This window comes from Erithacus rubecula (assembly GCF_903797595.1).
Source record: "Erithacus rubecula genome assembly, contig: SUPER_Z_unloc_2, whole genome shotgun sequence".
Lineage (NCBI taxonomy): Eukaryota > Metazoa > Chordata > Aves > Passeriformes > Muscicapidae > Erithacus > Erithacus rubecula.
The window spans coordinates 12,667,632-12,673,955 of NW_027635860.1; the positions used below are offsets into that span (position 1 = coordinate 12,667,632).

General features: G+C 38.4%; 1 protein-coding gene across 3 annotated transcripts in view; it reads left to right on the forward strand.

The window, feature by feature from the left end:
• Positions 1-2,646, forward strand: part of FER (FER tyrosine kinase) — a 157,891-nt gene extending 155,245 nt beyond the window's left edge. For all 3 annotated transcript variants that reach the window (XM_079331053.1, XM_079331054.1, XM_079331055.1), the window contains exon 21: positions 31-2,646. The gene's annotated coding sequence lies outside the window, so the exon portion shown is untranslated. The remainder of the gene's footprint in view (positions 1-30) is intronic.
• The last annotated feature ends 3,678 nt before the right edge of the window (positions 2,647-6,324 follow it).

The window sequence follows — 6,324 nt, forward strand, 5'->3', positions numbered from 1 at the left end:
GTTAACTCCCCATTATAAACAAAGTTTAAGGGTGGAAAGCTCCAAGTTGAAGTGGAAGAATCCTTTCAGTTGTCGCATTATGAACAATCAAGCATTACTACCATTTCTTTTTTCAGAGTGGTACTGAACTGTGATTTCCTACATGCATTGCAGAATTACCTATTAATGTGTTACTAATGCCCAACTTTATTTTATTGAGATCTGCAGTTTCAAGGAAGGGAAGATTCATTGAAAATTCCAGCAAGATCTGCCTGTATCTTCACATTCAGTTTTCAGTCATTGTGTTCATTATAACAAGTACCACATAGAACAGGAGCTGGAAGCTCATGTCTTTAAACTGTCACAGTTTCAACCCTAGAATCCAATTTGATTTTGGTTCTCTGTCAAAAGAAACAAAAGAAATTTCTGTTTTTCCGCCTTACTACTACTCTATAAAACAGAAGGGGTCAAAGATGTATTTATTGTTCTCTCCCAGGGAATGCTACCTCCACCAACAACCCTAAGTTACCATTATGTCCCTTCTCTTTGATGTAAAATTTCAGCTGGAATATATGACCAGGTATAGAACTTGGGTGCTAACTCAGAGTTGTTTCATTTTCAGACAGTTGTATATTATTGGCTATTTCAGAGCACATTTTCTCAGACATATAGGCAGGACTTAGACTGGAATTTTCAGATGGTTTATTTGAGGGCAGGGGCTGTGAGATAAAAGACTAATTAGGTCACTAGCTACAAATGCTGTTTTGCAGATGTAGCTATGGAAGGGTAGTTCTTTTACAGATCTCAGATCCATATGCCTTCTCCAAATGAAAAACTATTAGGCATACCTTCAAAAAATGGATGAATAAAACCCTAAAATACCATGGTCTGAGGTCGTAAATTGAAAACATGGAAGAGCCATGAACTAGATTTTTTTCTTTTTCTGTCTCCCAGGGTGGAACACCTTGTAAATACAACTTGAGTTAATTAAATTATTGTTTATAGATAAATACATCCTCTGGACCAGTATGGTAACCTAGGATTTGCACTGACCAGAGAACCCTTGGAAAAATCCTGATTTGCTACTATTTGGAATTTTCATCTAGTTTTAGAAATACAAATGTTCATAGATAAGTACCTAAGTTTTGTGAATACAGTAAGTGAGCCAGCCATTAAAACTCTTCATCAAAATAAGGCAACTAGGCTTTTTAAAAGAAAGATTGGATCAGCAATTCCCTCTGCATTACAGATGTTGAGAGTATGAGCCAAAAATTTCCATTACGAGAAAAAAAGATGCTCAGTACACTTTTCAGTCAGCTCAGTTTTTCTCAACACATGAGGAATTCCATCCTTGTTACATGCAAGTAAAAATGCAAAATTCTTGATTAAATGTAAACAATTGACTCTGAGCTGTTGCCTCAATTCTCAAAAAATCTTTCTGCTCTTTAAAGAGGGCTATAGTAATCTTACACTTCCAGCTGAGCCCTGCTGTAATAATCTGTACTGTTGCATCTCCCAAACGTTTTCTAGTTCTGAAGGCTCCATATACCACAGAGGGCACCCTTTCACTTATCAAAAGTTATTCTAGTGTCAGAAAAGTCCAAATACACTCATGCTTTTGTTTAATTGAGAAGTACTGTGGTGATGTTATATTTAGATACCTAGGGCAATGAACATGGAAGGGACCACGGATCAAGGTGAAGCACATTGTCCAAATCACATTTTAAATAAAATTGCAGACTCTAGCTGTAACCTGATTTGTCCACATCATAAAATATATCAGAGGAACAACATTCATGACTGATTTACACCAAAGCCTTGTTGTGAACCTCCTTCTTCGTAACAGACCTTTTCAGGTAATGTTCATTATCATAATTTTGCTTTAAGAAATTTGAATTCACTATGGCATAAAGCATTTACTTATACTGATAATTATACACTCCCCTCACTATGAAGTGCTGAGACCTCCAATTCCAGAAGAGAAGCATTATTGTTGTGTACAGCTAACTGATCTTGCACTGGGTCTCAATTGAAACATCTGTTAACATGTCTGTTTCCAGTGTTAATTGTACCATTACCTGTAAATCACAAGTTAATTTGTTTTTCCACCAAGCTTCCCACTTAATTTTCACTCAAATGCTGAGAACATGTAATAGGAAAAAAACCTATATATGGGTTCATCACAAGGACACAAAAGGCAGGCAGACTCTCACAGAGAAATACTGAGGAGTGAAAGCCAGCATTAAACACCTGCTTTGTACCTTCAGTTGAAGGACTGCCGAGGAGGAAACTTGTGCTGGGGTTGTAGGACTGCTGATTTTAAAATTACATGTGTTGCTTTTCCTTTGTGTAACTGTTGGCAGCTGGAGACAGAGCAGAGGTGTTAGGGAAGGAGGGAAATTCACATCACTGGCCTGCCTTCAGAAGCCAGACTTTTGTCACCAGTAGCCTTGAGTGGGCACAGATGCCATTTGCTGATGTCGTTAGGTATCTATTCAGTTCTCAATTTCGTGCCAAAATATGCACCAGCAATATCAGGTAAAGCACCTTTTATGCTCTTTGTTTTTTAAAAATAATATATTTGTGAAACAGATTGATAATACATAACACTGGAAATGGGTCCTTCTTCCCTAAAGTACATGTAAAATAAAATAAAATAAAAAAGAAACAACATTTGTGAGTTTATCTGGCTTTTAATCAAGTCTGGAAATTATAACTATGTTATACAATTGCCAGTTGTCGGTCCTTTATAATTTTAAATAGATCTGCATTTTAACTTTATTTATTTGCCAATTTTTTATATACTTTAAAATTACACTTTAGAACTCAAGCTAACTTTTTATTTTCGTAGGCTGTTATATAACAGATTTTCAGTATTCTTGTAAACTGCAGACCTTTTTTGAATAGTTCTTTGTCTTCTCCTTCGGACCAGTTACCACTAATGAATCTGCACTCCCCTTTTTACTGTACTCTTCCAATAAATGTAAAATATTTGTATCAAGCTGTCTCATTTTATTTGATATTAACAAGTTGTGTTTCTTCATTTACTTCTGTAATCAAGTGGAAGACCAGCTCCAGTAACATTGGTTTTAGGAATAGACACAATTCAAAATACTCTGTTATACACAGCAGGGGGAGACCCACTTTTATTGTATTTTATTTTAAATTTCTGGGGATAATATCTGTGTGATCCTCACTCACAGTTTTGCATTACTATTATGTTTACCTTTTGCATATCAGAATGTATTGAAGCAAGGAGTAACCTAGAGGACAGAAGGGAAAGGTGATGTTGAAATGGACTGAGAACTTTGTTAAGAGAACATTATTATGCCTTAAAAACTGGTTTGAGATTCTGTGGGTAAAATGAATACTTCTGTTTGAAGAACTTCTTTGGCTACCTAATGCTCCCTGCAGATACACCTTGTTTGAAAACCCAAAACCAGAAGAAAGATGGGATTTTGAGTACCTGAACCTTACATGGTGTTAAGGAGTCTGCACACTGGCACAGCACTGTGATTGGCAAGATTAGGTGCCTGACTGAAGAAGGAGTTTATAGCACATAAGGCAATTTACAGGTCTGGTTCCTAAGGGGGGGGCTGAGGTGCCTGGAGTTTGTGCTGATTTTTTCAGAGAAAATATAGTTGTTCCCTTTTCCCCACCATCTCCCAGTAATGATAAATGATGAGGTGTAAGTCCAAAGCTCATCCCCTGAATCTCCCAAGTGTGTGTTGGAACAGAAGACAGCACAGTGTGGGACTGCACACAGGTCTGGTACAATTCTGCTGAGACTAATTTATTAGCAGAATAATTTTAGAAAAAGTTCCTGCAGCTAAACCTGTCCGCTCAGTGCTGCCTGGCCTCCAAATAATAGAAATACATTGTTTGAAAACGTGACTACCAAACACTGAGCAGCACAGGGTCATCAGATTTCCTCATTTGAAGTGTCACAGCAGTGAAATAGGAATGAGGCCAAAGAAAGGAGCCTTGAAGATCAGGGCCTTTGAACAATCCTACATTTGCTACAGTTTAGAAGTACAGTTTAAAGACTTGCTATTGAAAAGATGAAAAAGTTGATTAAGACTTCTCACAAGATCCCAAAGGACACTGGTGCCCAAGGACCACTTTAAATGGCAGATCACAGCATTTACGTGTTCTTGAAATGCCAAATTTAGCCATGCAGGCACGTGTTATCCTAACAAACCTCACAGCCTGCAGTGAGAAAATGCTCCAAGGTAGATGCTCCCCAATTCCCAGGTGACCATAACACCTCATTTTGTATTTGGGCTCAGAAGTTTTGAACCTGGGTAGCAGTGCTTTTTTGGAGTCCTTTTTCTAGACAACCAGAATTTGCATGTCAAAGCTGAATCAGTTCTTTCCCTCCCTTTTAGATCCAAACACTGTGCGTGCAAAGATGTTTTGATACTTGGGTACAAATCCTCTCTTGATGTTTGGCAGAAATACCATTTTTGTTAAATGAGAGATAAATCTTGCTCAGACACAGAAGAGGCTCACATCTGAGGAGTCCAAGCAGAAGAATGTGTCTGCCTTCAGCCTGATGATGTGGGGATTTGTGGAAAAACAGGGAGGGAGAGAGTTGTTTTGGGGTTTTTTTTCCTTTTTCAGCATAGTCAATTTAGAGGCACACTGGCTCCACTGACTTCCATAAATGTTCTCCTGGATCTCTATGTTTCCACCAACTCCACACTCTGGAAGCCTAACTTAGCCAAGAACCATAGAAGGATCAAAAGCCAAGTGTTGCCATATTTAAGATTTTTTGGTAGATCTACCCCCTAAAAGTAGATCTGAGGATATCTGCAATAATATGCACTTGCTCAGTGTGGAGCACAAGGACCATTACAGATCACTGAGTATGAGCATTCACCAGTGCCAGAATTTTATTATAAACTTCCAGAAGGAAAACAGTTTAAAGGATTGTCTCCATCACACTCTGCAGCTAGTGATCAGTTCTCCTTGAACTCATATTCCAGCCATAAAAAAAGGCAAAAATACAGCAACCTCACTGATACAATCTGGATTACAGCTGTATACTTTACACCTCAAGGGACATGATAACCACAGAAAATAAACAAGTCAATGACCTGTACCCACCACTAACACTGCAACACACAGAGTTCTTCTTTGATACAATTTCATTATTATTCATCTCCTCCTCCATCACCCTCCTTTCCTTGCAGGTCTGCTGCACTAAAAGCACTGCTGCTAAACAGCTAAAGAAATAGCTCTGTCTTGAGAATACAGAATAATGAGACACTGTGCTATATTTTTCTAATAACTAAGCTCCTGCAGCTTTCAATGACCTAATCTGCTGCAAAAAGAAGTTGCAGGAGAGTAAAATCAAGCTACTAGCTAGCTTAGAATGTTCAAAAGAATCCTCAAAAGAACAGGCTGGCATTTGACCATGCTGTAATGGAAAGCATGTATCTTCAAGAGACATTTCCAACTCATGATGGATTAATTCTCTGACAGCTGAAAGAAAAATGAGATTGCATTAGCAACACCTGGAGTATATTGAAATATTTTTCTACTTTCTACCTTAAAAATCGGACTGCCAACTGCAATTCACTAAAGAGAAAGTACAGAGAAGGGTTAGTAGGATAATCCTGTTGCTAAAATTCAGTCTGCAGCTGCAGCTATGAAAGCCCATCCTGTTAACATTAAGACATGGAAGTCACAGCCCCTATAAAGTCAGACAAATACATACTAAGCCCTTACCCCCAAGGGTCCTAGAGACCTTCACTCAATGAAACCAACTGCCCTGTGCATTCAAAAATCCTTTCCACTACTCTATTGCCCTGAGTCTGAAACTAAAAGAATGCACTGACCTATACCTAGCTAAATATAATTAGAGAACCTTGAAATACAATGGAGGTAGACAGCTCCATTTCACCCACAGCTATGGACCCAGAGGGTCAGGTATCTTAAGTCTGGGCCTGAACGGGGTCATTTTTATGGTATGCATCTGATTTACACAGATACCTTGACTTTGTCTTTCCCCAAGACTTCAAGTGGACTGGGCCCAGGGGCTTTGTCAAGCTCTGTCAAGCTTTGGATACCTTTTTTTTGGGTTTTGTTTGTTGTTTTGTTTTGTTTTGTTTTTTAATACAGCAAAAATATTTAAGCAGGAAATAATGAAAAAAAAAAATCTCCCTTGTGCATCCCCCAGCCTGATCACTGCTGGGGTGGTGTGAGAGGCAGGAAAGGCCTTGACTCAGTGCAAGCCCTGCTCAGCAATAACTAAAATATCTTTATGTTATCAACACTGTTTCCACCATAAATACAAAACAGCTACTGTGAAGAAAATTGTCTCTATCCTGGCCAAAGAAG